This window comes from Microtus oregoni, unplaced genomic scaffold, assembly GCF_018167655.1.
Source record: "Microtus oregoni isolate MIOR12 unplaced genomic scaffold, Mior012 000057F_ref0000458, whole genome shotgun sequence".
Classification (NCBI taxonomy): domain Eukaryota; kingdom Metazoa; phylum Chordata; class Mammalia; order Rodentia; family Cricetidae; genus Microtus; species Microtus oregoni.
Genome location: NW_024543833.1, coordinates 1,329,882 through 1,345,247, shown reverse-complemented (window position 1 = coordinate 1,345,247; position 15,366 = coordinate 1,329,882). Strand labels below are relative to the sequence as shown.

At 46.5% G+C, this 15,366-nt stretch overlaps 1 protein-coding gene across 4 annotated transcripts in view; it reads right to left on the bottom strand.

Annotated features, from left to right (window-relative positions):
• Ctif (cap binding complex dependent translation initiation factor) overlaps positions 1-15,366 on the bottom strand; it is a 246,632-nt gene that overhangs the window by 224,893 nt on the left and 6,373 nt on the right. The window lies entirely within an intron of this gene.

The following is a 15,366-nucleotide window of genomic DNA, read 5'->3' as shown; positions in this document are numbered from 1 at the left end:
TTCTGACTGGCCGCAGGAAGCCGAACTTGGAAGTGGTTGGGTTAGACATCTTGGGATCTTGGGGGAAGAGTTGCCAGCTGGTTTTCTCTTGAATTTAGTGACGTCAGATTCCCAGGAGCCCAGTCTGTGATCCAATGCTCTGTTCTGCCTATTGGGGTCTCCAGTTCTGAGACTTCCTTTCTGCTTTCTCTCCCTGGTTAGCTTATATCTGTCACCAGAGTTTGAGACCCTCTGGTCCAGGGAACTGGCTCCAAACAGATTGGTCTAACGTCAGTGTAGCCATAGAAAGGTTATAGAAAAGACACCTTGCTTTCTGGTTTCATTTCTTGGGCACAACGACCACTAGAAAGCCTATTTATCTGGCATCCTTATTCCCACAGAAGAATGTTCTGATCTAAATGTGTCCTCCAAAAGCTGGCACTAGAAGGCGGGGCCTGATAGGAGGAGGGTAGGAGGTCACAGTGTTCCGCCTTTATAAAGAGATCAATACAGACCTAAAAAAGACTTAGCTCCGAGAGGTCAGTCAACTTAGGACACAGCAGAAGGCACCCACTGGATGTAGCTCCTGGATCTCACATACCCCATCCTCCAACTTGAAAGCTAAATTAACTCTAATTGTTTATACACAACCCAGCCTGGAGAATTCTGTTACAGCAGCCCAGCAGGGGTTAGGGCAGAGTTTATGCACTAGAATTCTAAAGAGCTTATATGTACTAGAATTTATCCTTCCTTCTCTTCCTCCCTCCCCCTCCTCCTTTTCCTCCTCTCCTTCTTCTTCACCACCCTCTTCCCATGTGTGGGGGTTACAGGTCTGTGCCACCAAGCCCAGCTGCTTGTTTTAAATAAATACGAGGCTTTATATTTTCTTATGTACATTCCTCAGCATTTTTCCACCAGCGGTCTGAAGGTCTTTAAGGTTCTGTGCCTGTGAAAATTGTCTCTTAGGATCCTGAGACCCTGGGGCAGGGGCACTGGTGGAAGGATTAAAGGGAGAACAAGATGCTGGCCAAGCCACCTCAGTTCTACTCAGCTATCCAGGCTCAGAAAGGCCACCAGGGAGGAACAGCATGGTGTGGACAGGAGGGGAGATCTGGAGACAGATCATTGCTTCTTAGGAGCTATGCGACCTTAGGCAATTTACTCAACCTCTCTGTAAACTCAACTTCCTTATTCTCTTCTCTAAAACGTGAGTATGGTGCTTCCACTTGCCTCCTTGTGTTTCCTTGAGGGTTAAGTAAGTCAGCAATGTTGAAACTCTTGTAATAACGCATATGGTAAGTAGTATATGGATTGTGTCTATTATTAAAAAATTTTTTTAAATATGTTTGAAGAACTTTCTCACTAAAACTAAGTTTGACAAACATTCAGGCTTTTGGTAGCTATGAGGGATGGTGGATCATAGGTTCTAGCACCCAGATGCTCAAGTCTCTAATACAAGGCACAGTATTTACATATAATCTACATATTCTCTCCCATGTACCCAGACTCAAATCTACATTACTTAACATGCCAAGCACAATATAAATATGGTACGAATAGTTGCTATATTATATTATATAAGGAATAACAAGAAAAAATCTGCATGTGTTCAGTACAGATGAAATCTATTTGTTTGCTTGGTTTTTTGAGACAAGGCCTCAAGCAGGTCAATCAATTTAGTTAGTATTCAAGTTCAAGATCAAGTTTAGCTTAATATACAGCTGACAATGTCCTTTAGCTCCTGATCCTCTTCCCGCTAACTCCCAAGTTTTCTTGGACTATTAAAATCTTTATCACCATCTAAGGTTTTGTTTAAATGAACTATTAGATCAGGTGTTATCCCAACAGCTGGTGGTAGACTGGAAATGTCTCCTAACAACCTTTGGAAATCATTAAGAGTCTTTAACCGGTCTCTCCTAATTTGTGCCTTTTGTGTTTTAATTTTCTCTAACCCTATTCTGTAACCTAGGTAATTAATAGAATTTCCTCTTTGAATCTTTTCAGGGGCAATTTGTAATCCCCACCTAGGCAAGACTTTCTTTACTTCTTCAAACATCCTTTCTAAAGTATCTTTATTTGAATCAGATAACAAGATGTCATCCATGTAATGATAAATTATGGACTTGGGGAATTGTTTACAAATTATTTCCAATGGTTTACTTACAAAATATTGGCACAATGTAGGACTATTGAGCATACCCTGTGGGAGGATAGTCCATTGATTTCTCCTATTAGGCTGAGAATTATTATAAGTAGGCACTGTGAAGGCAAATTTTTCTCTATCCTTTTCTTGTAACGGTATAGTGAAAAAACAATCTTTCAAATCAATAACTATAAGAGGCCATCCTTTTGGTAACAGAGAAGGCAAAGGAATTCCAGATTGTAGTGGGCCCATAAGTTGAATTACGTTGTTGACAGCTCTTAAATCTGTCACCATTCTCCATTTACCAGATTTCTTTTTTACAACAAACACAGGAGAATTCCAAGGGCTGGTTGATTCTTCAATATGGTGAGCATCTAGTTGGTCTTGCACCAGCTGTTCCAATGCCTGTAATTTATCTTCAGCTAGAGGCCACTGTTTGATCCATATTGGCTTCTCAGTTAGCCATTTTAAAGGTAGGGCTGTTGGTACCTCTAAAGGTTTGGTATTTGTTGTATGTTCTTGTACAGCCTGAATGGCTGGTGACCTTTTTCCATAATACCTCATCATATCTTTCCCAGAATTATGAGTTCCTGGAACTACAGGAATGTTAATCTGGGTATTCCATTGCTGTAGCAGGTCACGGCCCCATAAATTTATGGCAATATTGGCTATATATGGAAGCCAGGAGATGTGCTACGTTGGGGAAGGGGTTTTGCTCTTGTTTCCAAAGGAGAAGAAAAATTATGGATACCATCAAAATTAATAAAGTTTGGATTTGAAGAGGATAAACCTCTTGGAAAGGAGAAATGAAAACTCATCCACAATGATGATATTCATACAGGTGGTAAGAAAAACATATAGAATGGGGGCAGGGTTCTGTTCTTATCTCCACAGGAAAACACTCATCTTTGAAAAATTCAAGGGACCCTGGATGTTTGGATACTGACAGATGGAAAAATACCTGCCCAATAGGAAGTATCAAAAAAACTGAATGGGTTGTGTAAGTAAAATATATTAAACCATATTTCTAAATTTATAAAGCTGGTTTTGAAGTTGGACTCTGGCTCAGTCCCTCTCCAATTCCAAGCCTGTTAGTAAGAGAAAAACCCAGAGTTTCTGGAGTTTCTGTCTCATGTCAAGAGCCATGATATGGGACAGAAAGAAATATGAGTTTAAAAAAACATCTTTGCTCTTCTTCATATCTATCATACTTTTCATTGAATATATCTATCATGTCTTTCAGTGAATATATATATATATATGTCTATATATGTCTATATGATTAATGTTTAAGTTTTTCACAATGAACAATGAGTTTTTCCTGAAGTGACATTTGAAGTTTCCAGGAAGAAGATGGGGCCCCACAACAACAACTCTACCTGGTTGATATGACGTCATGATACTGATAGCGCTACTACAAGACCTGTTTTGGATACCAGCTGCACAAGACGATCCCAACTTGGTTAGCTGAAATGGTGCACATCTTGTACAACATTCTGGCCAGACCTTCACAAAATACTCAGAGACTATTTGTAATTTTAAAAGACATTGATCTTGAAATTTAACCATCATTTTACTTTCACAGGATCCCCCAGAAAGAACGTCGCCCCCATGACAGCTGGAAGTAATTCTAGAGGACGACGTCCCCTCTCCCAGTAAAGTTTGCCCTTGGGTTTAGGGACATCATTTAGGGGTTGATTATAATTAGTATACGGTTGAGGGAGGAATTTTATAAGCTCAGGGATCATTTTGAAAAAAAAAGAGAGATGATGGGATAATAGATTTGTAATTGTGAGTTACTGTTTTTAGACAAATATATTGGTATCAATTCTTGTATATTGATACAATGTTAAATTATATTGACTATTGTATGTATGCATGTTTCTACCTCTGTTTAAAATATTTTTTATGAATTGACATATATTGTATTAATATATATATATTGTATATATTTACCATATTGCAGTGTACATTTCTACCTCTGATTAAGATACTTATATATTGTTTGTGTATTGATATATATTTATCATACTGCAATGTATATTTGTACATTGTTTATATTTGGAGGTCATTGTCCTCATTTGTTTCACAGTCGTTTATTGTCTTAGTCTTTAAGTTAGATAGATATTGAGAATTATATAGATTAATAGTCATCTAAGTTTGTCATTTATAATTAGACTAATCAGGTTCTTTAGATATATAGAGATTATACTCAGTATAGATAGATAATCTTCAACCTCTTCAAAGAGCTGTAGAAAATGGCCTTTAATCTAACTCAGAGTTTTGTGGTAGTGAGACACAATTGCTCCTAGCAACACCGCTCTATTCCCGAGAGAATGTTGAGCACCAAAGACACTCCACCTGGAGCTTTTCTTTTTGGCAGAACTGGCCTTTGGGCAAAGAAATGCTCATACCTCAACCACTGACAGAGATACAGAGTGTGCATCAATGGATAAAACAGGACTGTCATATCCTGCCAAGACAGGGTAAGATAGTTTTGAAAAGTTGCTTGCCTTTGAAAATGGTATGTCAGTTATGTTAGGCTTTAGCCAAAGTTGGTTGCTTCAACGCTGCTAATGTGACTTTGGGTGATTGCCCAGGTAGCTAGTTGTCTCTGTGATTTGTTGCATGTTTTGGAAGTTGTTTTACTGAACTTCCTAATTACCCAGGTAACATTATTTCCCTTCTCAGATCTTCGATGGGGTTGAAGACTATATAAATGTAGTTACTTTTCTCTCATGACTTGGTCAAGTTATTTATTATACAAGACCTAAGCTAGTTAGAATAGGATATTTGTACTTATTGTAAATAATTTCGTAGTAGGTTTAGAACTCTCTTACTTAAACAAAAGGGGGAGGTGTTGTGGGAGGTCCTTCCGCTCCTCCAGCCTATAGCCGCTGAGATACCAGCCCATTGGGGAGTGGTCTCTCTCCCTTTAAAAAAGCGGCTACTTCCCTTCTCTCTCTCTTTGCTTCCTGCTCCGTTTCTGGCGACTAGACTCCTTCCTGATTGCGCAGAGGGCTGTTGTCTGGGATGGTTATCTGTAAGTTTTTTCCCCTTTAAATAAATATCACCCTATTAATCATAATTCCAAACTGGTGTGGCATTGTTTGTGACTTATGCCTCCAACCAATCTTTTTTTTTTTTTTGCCCCGCATGCCTTTAATCCCAGCACTTTAGAGGCCAGAGGCAGGCAGATCTCTGTGAGTTCAAGATCAGCCTGGCCTACAGAGCTAGTTCCATGACAGGTTCCAAAACTACTGAGAAACCCTGTCTCGAAAAACAAAACAAAACAACAAAGAATGCAATAGACCAATCTTTACACACATTTCTTTTTTGTCCCTCCACAAAAGACAACAAGTAGGCAGTGAATTTAGACTTCCATGAAGACCTCTGAAGAGGAAGGGTGAGACCAATTGTATGATTAAACCATGGTCTCCAATTCTTCAAAGCCCCCATCCGCCCCCTTGAATATGGACTCCTGACCAAATAGCACAAGTTGGCACACTCAGCCAGTGTTTGGACTGGGCCATAACTCACTGGCAGCCACTCTTTCATTTCTTGGTCCATTCACTTTTGGAACCCACCTGCCATGTTGTGAAGAAACCCAAGTATCCAGTGAAGAAGGCACAATGAGACAAGCCAGAGTGTCACACACGCCAGGCAAGCACGCTGCCACGGAACTACACTCTCAGAGGTTATAGTATAGTTATAGTATAGCTCACACGGAACTACACTCTGAGTGATGATTGTATAGTTATATTACAGGTCATGCAAGCACTCTACCACCACGCTATATTCTCAGTGGTTATATTATTAGCTCACACATGCTATATTATATTATAGCTCACACATGCTAGGCAAGCACTCTACCACTGAGCTACACCCTCACTGCTTGTTTATACTATAGCTCTGGCTGGCCTGGAACTATGCAGCCAAAGCTAGCCTTGAGTTCCTGAACCTCTTGCCACCACCTCTTCTTCTTCCCAAGTGCCAGGATTACAGGCTTGTACCACCTGCAATTTTAGTTTCTCTTTGATGCACAGCTAAACAAATATGAGGCATGAAATGTCTTACCTGTTCCTATATAGTCAACTAAAATCACCCTGTTCTGCCAGCTCTATGAATGCATTTCTTTAAGTCATAAGAAAGGCTCACTGGATGGAACTAGTTATAGATTAATTATATTCCTTCCCAATTCATCTGTTGGAGGCCTGACCCCCAATGTGACTGCATCAGGAGAAGGGGGCTTTAAGGAATTAATGAAGGTCAAGGGAGACCAAAGGCATAAGGCCTCAACGGAGGCTGTGTCCTCGTAACAGCAGACACAGGAGCTGCTTCCTTCCTTCGGAGTGTGTGTGTGTGTGTGTGTGTGTGTGTGCGCGCGCGCACGCGCGCGGCACCAAGAAGCAGGAAGCCTAGAAACCAAACTTCTCAGCACCTCCATGTTCCTGATGCTGGGACAATGAGGAACACCCCCCCATACACACACACACACACACACACACACACACCTCCCACAGTTCCACCGCTCTGCATGGTTGGCAGGACAGACAGCTGAGGACAGACGGGGTAAGTTCTGGGGAGACGAGCAGTATTCAGAAACAGAGAGACGGGTCTATGCTGAAGCTTTCAGAAGTGCAGAGACCTGAAGAGCTAGAAGCCCCGTGCCTGCCGCCTCTGCAGAAGGGCAACCAAGGCAGGCCCTCACTGAGTTCACAGCATGCTTCCAGCTAGCTAATGGTTCCTGAGATAGGGCAGGGTCTGCCTTTCCTTTGTCCTACATTCCCCTCCCTACTTCATTCCAAACTGAGCTCACCCCCACCCACTTGCTCAAGCCCCAGAGACTTCCACAGGGCCACGTGCCAAGAGACCGTGTTGTGTTTATCTGAAAGGTGCCCCCTTGACTACTGCTCAGCTAGGAAGTCATTGAGCTTGTTACTTACTTATGACAAAATACTGGCCATGAACAGTGTGAGGGAAGAAAGACTTATTTTGTTCCCTCTCCAGGAGTGACTGGCATTCCGTCATGGCAGGGGGACTGTGTTGGAGCAGAGTTCCATTCCACGCAACAAAGCAGAGTGAAGACTGGATGGTACCGGGGAAAGGAACAGCACTCTAAGACACCCCCAGGGAGCATTTCTTCAAGCCAGCCTCACCTTCCGCTTCTCTCTGCCTCCAGCGGTCTCTGCGCATTGTGGATCCATCAGGAGATTAAACATGCATGAGGTCAGAGCCCCATGATCTAATGGGCTCGGAGACGGGCCTGACAGAAACACTCATGTCTGCCTGTCATTAGCCACCCAGGCGTCTCCCAAGCCAGTGGCATCCACAATCAGGACTCTTCATCACATCACCTGTCCCTCCACATCACAGGGCCTCTGCAAACTGAGCAGAGCTCAATGCAATGTGAGGAGAGTAAAAGCGGGGGGGGGGGGGGGGGGGGGGGGTGAAGAGCCTGAGACGCCACAGCCATGATCCTAAGCTAGAGGGGCCAGGTCCTAAAGCAAGGGGCAGTCACATGTCCCCAGGCAAGGCCCCTAGCTTTCCCAGGCCTGGTGAATCATCTCTTAAGAACCTCAAAGACCTAGTAGTTTGTGTCTTAATCCCAGTAGTCAAGGGGATGAGACAGAAGGCCAGCCTGGACTATGTATTGAGACCCTGCCACAAAACAAAACAAACACAAAATGTGTCTCTGGGCCTAGAGAGACGGCTCAACAGTTAAGAGCACTTACCGCTCTTGCAGAGGACCTGGATTCAGTTCCTAGGACACATACAGTGGATTATAATCAAATGGAACTCAGTTCCAGGGCATCTGACCTCCTCTCCTGACCTCCATGGGCACGCAATATACACGAATACGCAAAAAATAAATAAATCTAAAAATATCTCACTGCTTTTGCATCAGATTCTTGCCTTCCAGGACCATTTGAATGAATCTGGGCAGAGGTGGCTTTGACTACCACCAAGGCTGGATGAAGCCCAGGCTAGGAAAATAGATCTTTACCCCAGATTATTCTGACAAGGAGGGTGGGGTGGGAATCGCCCTATCTAGAAGCTAAACCTGGAAACAGCCTGTCCCAGGCCACATTAGAAGCTGTACAATGTCTAGACAGAGGAAGCTGACTAAGGCTTGCGTCTGTACTGTTCACATCATACCCAGAGCGCTCTCCCGTCCTGGCTCCCATTTCAGGAGGTGGAGGGGTAGGGATGAACGGGGAAGGGAAGTCTGGATAGATACTGAGCATCCAATCAAGAGAGACCTTGAAGAACAGTGTTTACCTTGAGGAAAAGCCTAGATGCTCCAGCAGACTCAGTAGCCTGGAAAATGGGCTCTGAGATCCCAGCCAGGGGTGGGAGGCACATTGCGGCCCTTAGGCCACAGGGCATAAAGCAGCATGCCTCCTGTCCTGAGAAGTATCCAGGTATCCACCTGCTGAATACCAAACCCCTCAGGCCACGCCCAACTTGAAGAACCAGGATTACATCAAAGTACCAGGCTCTTCCATCTCCAATATTGAAAGGAGGGTGGAGAAGGGACCCTTAGATAGTTCGCAATTATATGAGACTACCCACAATGCTAGGAGGGAGAATCTGGGGACACACGACAAGGACCCCATCTTCAGTGAGGTCCAGACCCCGGGTCCATCCTGCTACTCCGTGAAGTTGTTTTCCACCCATTCTAGTGCTTTTGGTAAATCCGAATTGGTGGGATCCTTGTCTCAGCCTGGGAGATGACCCTGTTTCCGGGCACGACTGACAGGATGACTCAGTGCCTGATCTTCGCTAGGTCACTGGGTCATTTTTAAAGAGCCCTGCATGAGTCCTGCCAGCCTCCCGGGCACCCCACAAGAACAGGAGTTGTGATCCCTGGGAGCAGTGACAACAGAAGGGAGGGCATAGGAGTCTGTCGCCTCCACCCAAATGTCCTAATACCAGAATTAGAGAAGCAATGAGGTCACAGCAGGCCACCAGGAACTGGGCACTTTCCCTATATCTATTACGGATCCATTAAGCAAGCCTGTCTCCAGTGTGGTGAGCAAAGTCAGCCTCCTCCAGTGATATGCTCGGTGCTGGCCTGCCAGACAGAGGTTGACAGCTACATTCCCATCTGCTCCGATGGCCCTCTTCCCATCTGTGTCCTTGGAACTTCAGACAGCCACTTCCTTACTTGGCCCTCTGCTGCTGCCTACATGGGGCTAAGGACAGGGAAGCAGAGTGGGTAAGAATGCGGCTCTCAAGCCGACGCCTGGTCAGCTTCCCAAGGCTTCAACAGCCCCCAGCTGACTGTGTGCTTCTGTGGGCGCCTGCACCCTCCTCACAGGATCTGAGAAGCTTGATGTGGTGTGGTATTAGCTCTACTGCTGAAAGAATGCATCTCCTCCCAGGGAATGAGAGGCTGTCACCCTCAGCCAGCCAGCCCAGGTGGACCTGGAGCTGCAGCCTTAGGGACAGTAAATGAAAAAAGGAAAAAAAAAGATCAGGGACCCTTCTTTCTCCATGCCAGTCCCACTGTGGGCAACTCTAAATAATGAAGGGAACCTCAGAATGAGAGGGTGCAGGCACCCGAGACGTAATTTCATCTAAGTCTTGGAGTCACCAAGAAGAAAACACATAGACAGGAGTGACCTGCTCACTCAGACTACCAGTGACAAACTTTCCCAGAACACCGTGGGTGGCCTTGGAATAACCACTTAGTCCCTGTGTGTGAGGTAAAGCTGACCTGAAATTTGCTCTGCTACTTCCTAGCCATGCAACCTAAGGCAAACCCTCTCTGTGCCCTCATTGTTTCATGCATAAAATCTAGGTTTGGAAGGCTAATCAGTATCTACAAAGCACCCACTATGTGCTCTTACACTAGCAATCCAACAAGTGTTTGGTTTTTAACAAGTGCTCACTGGGCTTTCTAAGGGCTTCAGAACAAACCCACCCCTCTTCTGGGCTACCCAGAAACTCTTACTGGTACCCGCCTGGCCTCTTGTAAGAGCCAATATGAGGTAGACTCACTGGTCCACATGCTCAGGGGACTGACCATATGTGCATGTCCGTGTCGTGGGGCACACTAAGGCTTGAAGCGACAAAAAGTCAAGGCACACAGTGCTGGAGGTAGAAGTCCAGAACCACGAATCAGTACAGCTGGCTTCTCTTGAAGGCTTTCTCTTTAGGTTTGCATGTCCTCCTTTGGTAACCCCTTAAACTGTTGCTGTACCTGGTGACCCTCCAGTCTGTTAACTCTGCTCTAATCTACTTGGGCCTTGTTTTGGGGGTACAAGGCATAAAACCCAGGGCACTGTTTATTTCTATCTGCAGCCCATGAGTTCGTTTTCTGTTTTCCTTCCCAGATAAGGTATTGCTAAGTATCCCAGTAATCCTCCTGCACCAGACTCTTCAATGCTAGGATTACATGTGTGCACCTCTGCACCCAGCCCAAGTACCCTTCTTATACAGATGCCAATTGTGCTACATAAGGAGGTAGCCCAGTGCCCTCTATGAAGACCCTGACTCCCAGAGAGGCCACGGGATTAATGATTCCAGGAAGACTTTCAGAGAACCCCATCCATTTGAGCAACATGACCAGTGATTCTTGTTCTCTTCAAAAGTGGGGGACCCACAGAGCCTCTTCCAGGCACTATTCTGACCAGAGACTCTTTTAGGGCTGCCGATTTCATCCCATCCTTCCCACAGCCTGGCCAGTGCCAGATGACGGTTAACCTGGACCAAATGCTGCCTTAGGATAAAACGATTAAGGAGAACCAGTGGCATGTGGGCAAAACGACGTTCACAGGAAGGAGCGGGGTACCTGGGTGTGCTTCCAGAATCTCTGACCATCACCACTGGCTGTCAGCACAGCAAGGAGTCTAGCAGAAACTGGCAGAGCTGACCCACCCTGGCCAAGCTCAGCACAGGAGGGGTCAAGGTTCTCCACAGCTGACATGAGCCAGTGGATATGTAAGCCAGAGATGCTAGTCACCCTGCTTGGCAAAGAGGAAGAGCTGATGTTTCTGCTTATAGGAGAGCCTGGGTGCTGTAGCCAGACACAACAAATAATACATGTGCCCCCCCAAAAAAATCACACTGTGAACACCGTCCTGTTGGGTACAGGCTAGGATGAGAATTCAGCACCAGGCCGCTGTCTGAATCTCATGGCTCAAACTCACAGCAAACTCCCCCAAGATCATGGCAAAGGCCTGTATGTCCCTAAGAGGTGGAAGCATGGGGATGCCTATCCTAAGGGATTCCCTATAATGGCATCACAGAGGCAGCATCCACCTCGCCCCACACACATTCCTTCTGAAGAACTTCTGAGTTCTGTGGCCACCATTATAGTCAGGCATGTCCATGTCTCTGCCCCCAGCAGTCTCCGTCACAGAAGTTAGATTCATTCTGTGAAGCACATACCCAAGTGTCCAGCGCTGAGCCTGGCACACAACAGTCAGTCACTGAACCCAGCCCTGTGTATGTGGCTCCCAAGCTACTTCACAAGCAAAAGCATGTTCTAGGCATCTCTCGTGACTGTCTAAAAAGTATTGTGCCAAAGTAGCTCAGAGCGTCTATATCAAGCCAGCCATAATGGCTCATACCTATACTCCCAGTACCTGGAAGGCTGAGACAGGAGGATCACAAGTTTGGATATAAGACACTATGGACTACATACAGAGTTTAGGGTGAGCCTGAGCTATATATCTAGACCCTGTTTCAGAAACCAGGAATAAAATCAAACAAAAATTTAAAAGAAAAAAAACTTATGTCTCACAGACAGCGCCTGTGCAGCCGGCTTTGCTCAGTGTCTGTCCTTACAAGCCCTCTGTGCATCAAATCAATGAAGACAGAGACTGGCTGGACTCTCAGTCTTTGCTCGGCTAACAGAGGCCATTCCAGCAGAAATAAGATGGTGAAAGGACTAGAAGCCATGTGTCACTGTGGCTTCAGGGACTCTAGACAGAAGTGGCCAGTGGCAGCGGAAGCTTCCCATAGGTGGAATATGGCCTCACAGGGGGGCTAGGTGTAGCTCGGACCTGCATTCCCAAGCAGATCAAAGGCCAGCCAGCTGACCCCAGGGGTCTCCCCAAGTTTGAAACTGTATCATTGGGCATAGGGAAGGACATGATAAAATGTGGTCTGGAGAAGAAATGACCATGGGAATTCTTGCATGCCCTAAACAGCAGTCTGGAACGACAACACATTGTAAGGATTTGGTATGAGCAAGCTGTGTGAGGGAAGGCTCTGGGTTTTGTAGACATATGAGACTCATTTACAAATATGTTACTTCCTTTTTTTTCCCCTGCAGTACTGGGGATTGAACCCAGGAACTCACACACATCACGTACAGACCTTTCCTAATACCTAAGCTGAAGTAGGGACAGTTCTCCACACCATGCATGTGCCTCCACCCCAGTGCAGCTGTCTTCAAGGCCCTCTAGGTTCTCTAGGTCCTTCCTACTCAGAGCCCTTCTGCCTGCCTTTCCTCCCCTTGGCTCACTCATCCACACTGCTCTGGGCAGGAAGCTGGGTTTGGACTCTGAGAAGAGATTTAAATTAACAGTACTTCTCTAGGTCCTTAGAGCCTCGACCAACAGTGGGGAGGATCTTGCCCCAAGACTGTGAGCTAATTTCTTCTTTGGAGCCCTCAGGATAAAATAACAGAGGGACATCCAAAGCTGTGATAGGTCCGGGGCTTCCAACTGCCCGGAAGTATTTTTCTTCCAACTTCAAACCTGAATAGCCCAGTACCACCCATTATGGGGGGGGGGGGGGTATTTAGCCTATGCTTTCTCCAAGCAGGCAAATTTCTCTAGGCCTACTAGAGGCAGGGTCCTGGAGGAGGCATTATAAGGGTTCGGGCCCTGGGGTTCTGAACCCAGGTAGCTATCCTTCAACCACAGTCCCGCCAAAGCACACCCCCACATCTCATCTGGGGCAGGGCTTCCCTGTTATTCCGTGAGCCAGGCTGTTCTTAGAAAGGCTGCCGCTGCATCTTCTGCAGCATCTCCAGGCACTCCGTAGCTGGAAGGCTTCCAGGGGTATTCCACTGTGGTACGGAAAGTGCCTAAGTCAGTACTGGGGTGCCCCCTTAGCACCTGTGCAGAGATGCCTTCTTTGGCTGACCTTCGATCCCAGACACAGGCCACGACCCTGCAAAGATTCATGGGAGACCAACACCTCCTGCGTGTAGTTTCGGGTCTTGTAGGACCAAACAAGAGAAGGCTGGGCTGGCCCCAACAGCAGTACAGTGACGGATGAAGGAAACGGGGATCTCCGCTGTGCTCTGTTACTTAGCTTACATTCTACTCTCCTGGCTTCAGCGGCTTCTGTGTGTCCCCATCTTACCTCAAGCGCAAGCGCACCACCTGCTCCTGGAAGCAGTTGCCCTGCTCAAGGGTCTGGGACAGGGCTCCATTCTCTGTGGATGTTAGAAGACAGAAGGGCCTCTCGCCTAACTCACTCTAAGGCATCCAGCTGAAGCTGCAGCCGGATTCTGCCAGCTGGGCCTCCAGCATGACACAGCATCCCTGCCTGGCTTCCCTAAGGAGCCAGCAGCCCTGTGTGACAAAGGATTCTCTGACAATGGGAGGAAGAGGTCTGCTCTATTGTCTACAGCAGCCCTGCCAGGGTCCAGGTCCCCCATATCCTCAGAGATAACTCCTCACTCTCAGCACAGTGGCTCCTGTTTCCCCTTCTTCATCCAGTATTGTACCAGCTGGGATTCTGATCCAAAGCCGATGACACTGAACTTGTCACTGGTCTCTATTCCCTCACTCTACCTCAGCAGACCTATTCCAACACATACATGGGCTGCCATTCACAGTCAGTTAGTGTGGCCAGAAGCCAGGGTGTGTGTGTGTGTGTGTGTGTGTGTGTGTGTTCCCCTTAAATGCAAACAATAACCACAGGCCATGCTTCCCAAATCTGCTTAACATGTACACTGTCTGGTTTTATGTCAACTTGACAGAAGCTAGAATCATCTGGGGAAAGGGAACCTCAATGGAGAAGTCCACACCAGACCGGCTGTGGTTCATTAGCTTGACTGACAACTGATGTGGGAGGGCCCAGCTATTTTTTGGGTAGAACCATCCCTGGACTTGTGGTCCTGGGCACTATAAAAAAAAGCAGGTGGAGCAAGCCAAGAGGAGCAGACAATAGGCAGGACCCTCCAGGTGGCCCTTGACTTATCCTCAGTGCCCAGCCTGGTTGCAGATCTCCTCCCTATGACACAAACACTGTGACTCCGGCAACCGGAAGGCCACCCTGTGAAAGCCCCCTTTCCCATCCTGGAGGAGCAATGGTCACACAGCCGGTCCCCCAACTCAGCTGAGTCCTTGAGTTCACAGTCCTTCCTGGAGTCAGTTGCTCCAGCCTCCGCCCCTTTGCGCCTGCAGTTCATTCTCACGGAAGGCCTTTTTCTGGTCTCCACTGGCTAGTTCCTTTCTTTCCTTAATAGTCAGTGTTTGAGCTGCCTCCTTCAGGAAGTCCTCCCAGATGGCAGGTGCTTATGTCATCATGGACTTGAAAAGTCATAGTGAAAAGTGACAATTTGTTTCTCTCCTGCTACATTTGAGTCAGGGCCCTCTGCCTGTCCTCCTCTGGAGCCCACATCTAACACAGGGCCAGGCCTGGAAACAAAGCCCAGTGGCAATGAAGAAGGCTGTGCCAAGTGCAGGGTGGTCAACCAAACCTCTTTGGTCTATCCCACCCCAGGCACACAGTTTCCTTGTATCCACTTTTGGGTCATTATCCAACCAGAAGCCCCTCACACCCAATACCTAGACCTACTCCCAAATACACATCATTCATTAAGCCATCCCAAACTGGTCCTACTCTACATATCATTGCTATGGAAACTGCTTCCCATCTTTTATTTACGTCACAATCCTTCTCTGGAGTTAGTGAGCTGGGGGGGGGGGGGGTTCAGCTCCCTGGCTGGTCATGACCAATACAAAGCATAAATCTCTAAAGGGTTCCAGGTCTCCATTCACAAAACAATGACGATGTCACATGGTAAAGCATCCTTAGCACTGTGCACTGAGGGGGTGGAGCCTGGAGATATGGGGTCCACGTGCCTTATTTGGGAATTGGGCATGTCACTAAAAAGGGAGACTTTGTCTCTCACCTATAAATGGGCTGGGGAGATGAAGCCAACCTTACAGGCAGAAATGAAAAGTCTACATGGGTGACTGATGTAATACACATAAAGCCAGGTAAAGCCCCACCCCCATCCTCTTCTGCCCCACTGCCCCTTTGTCCTT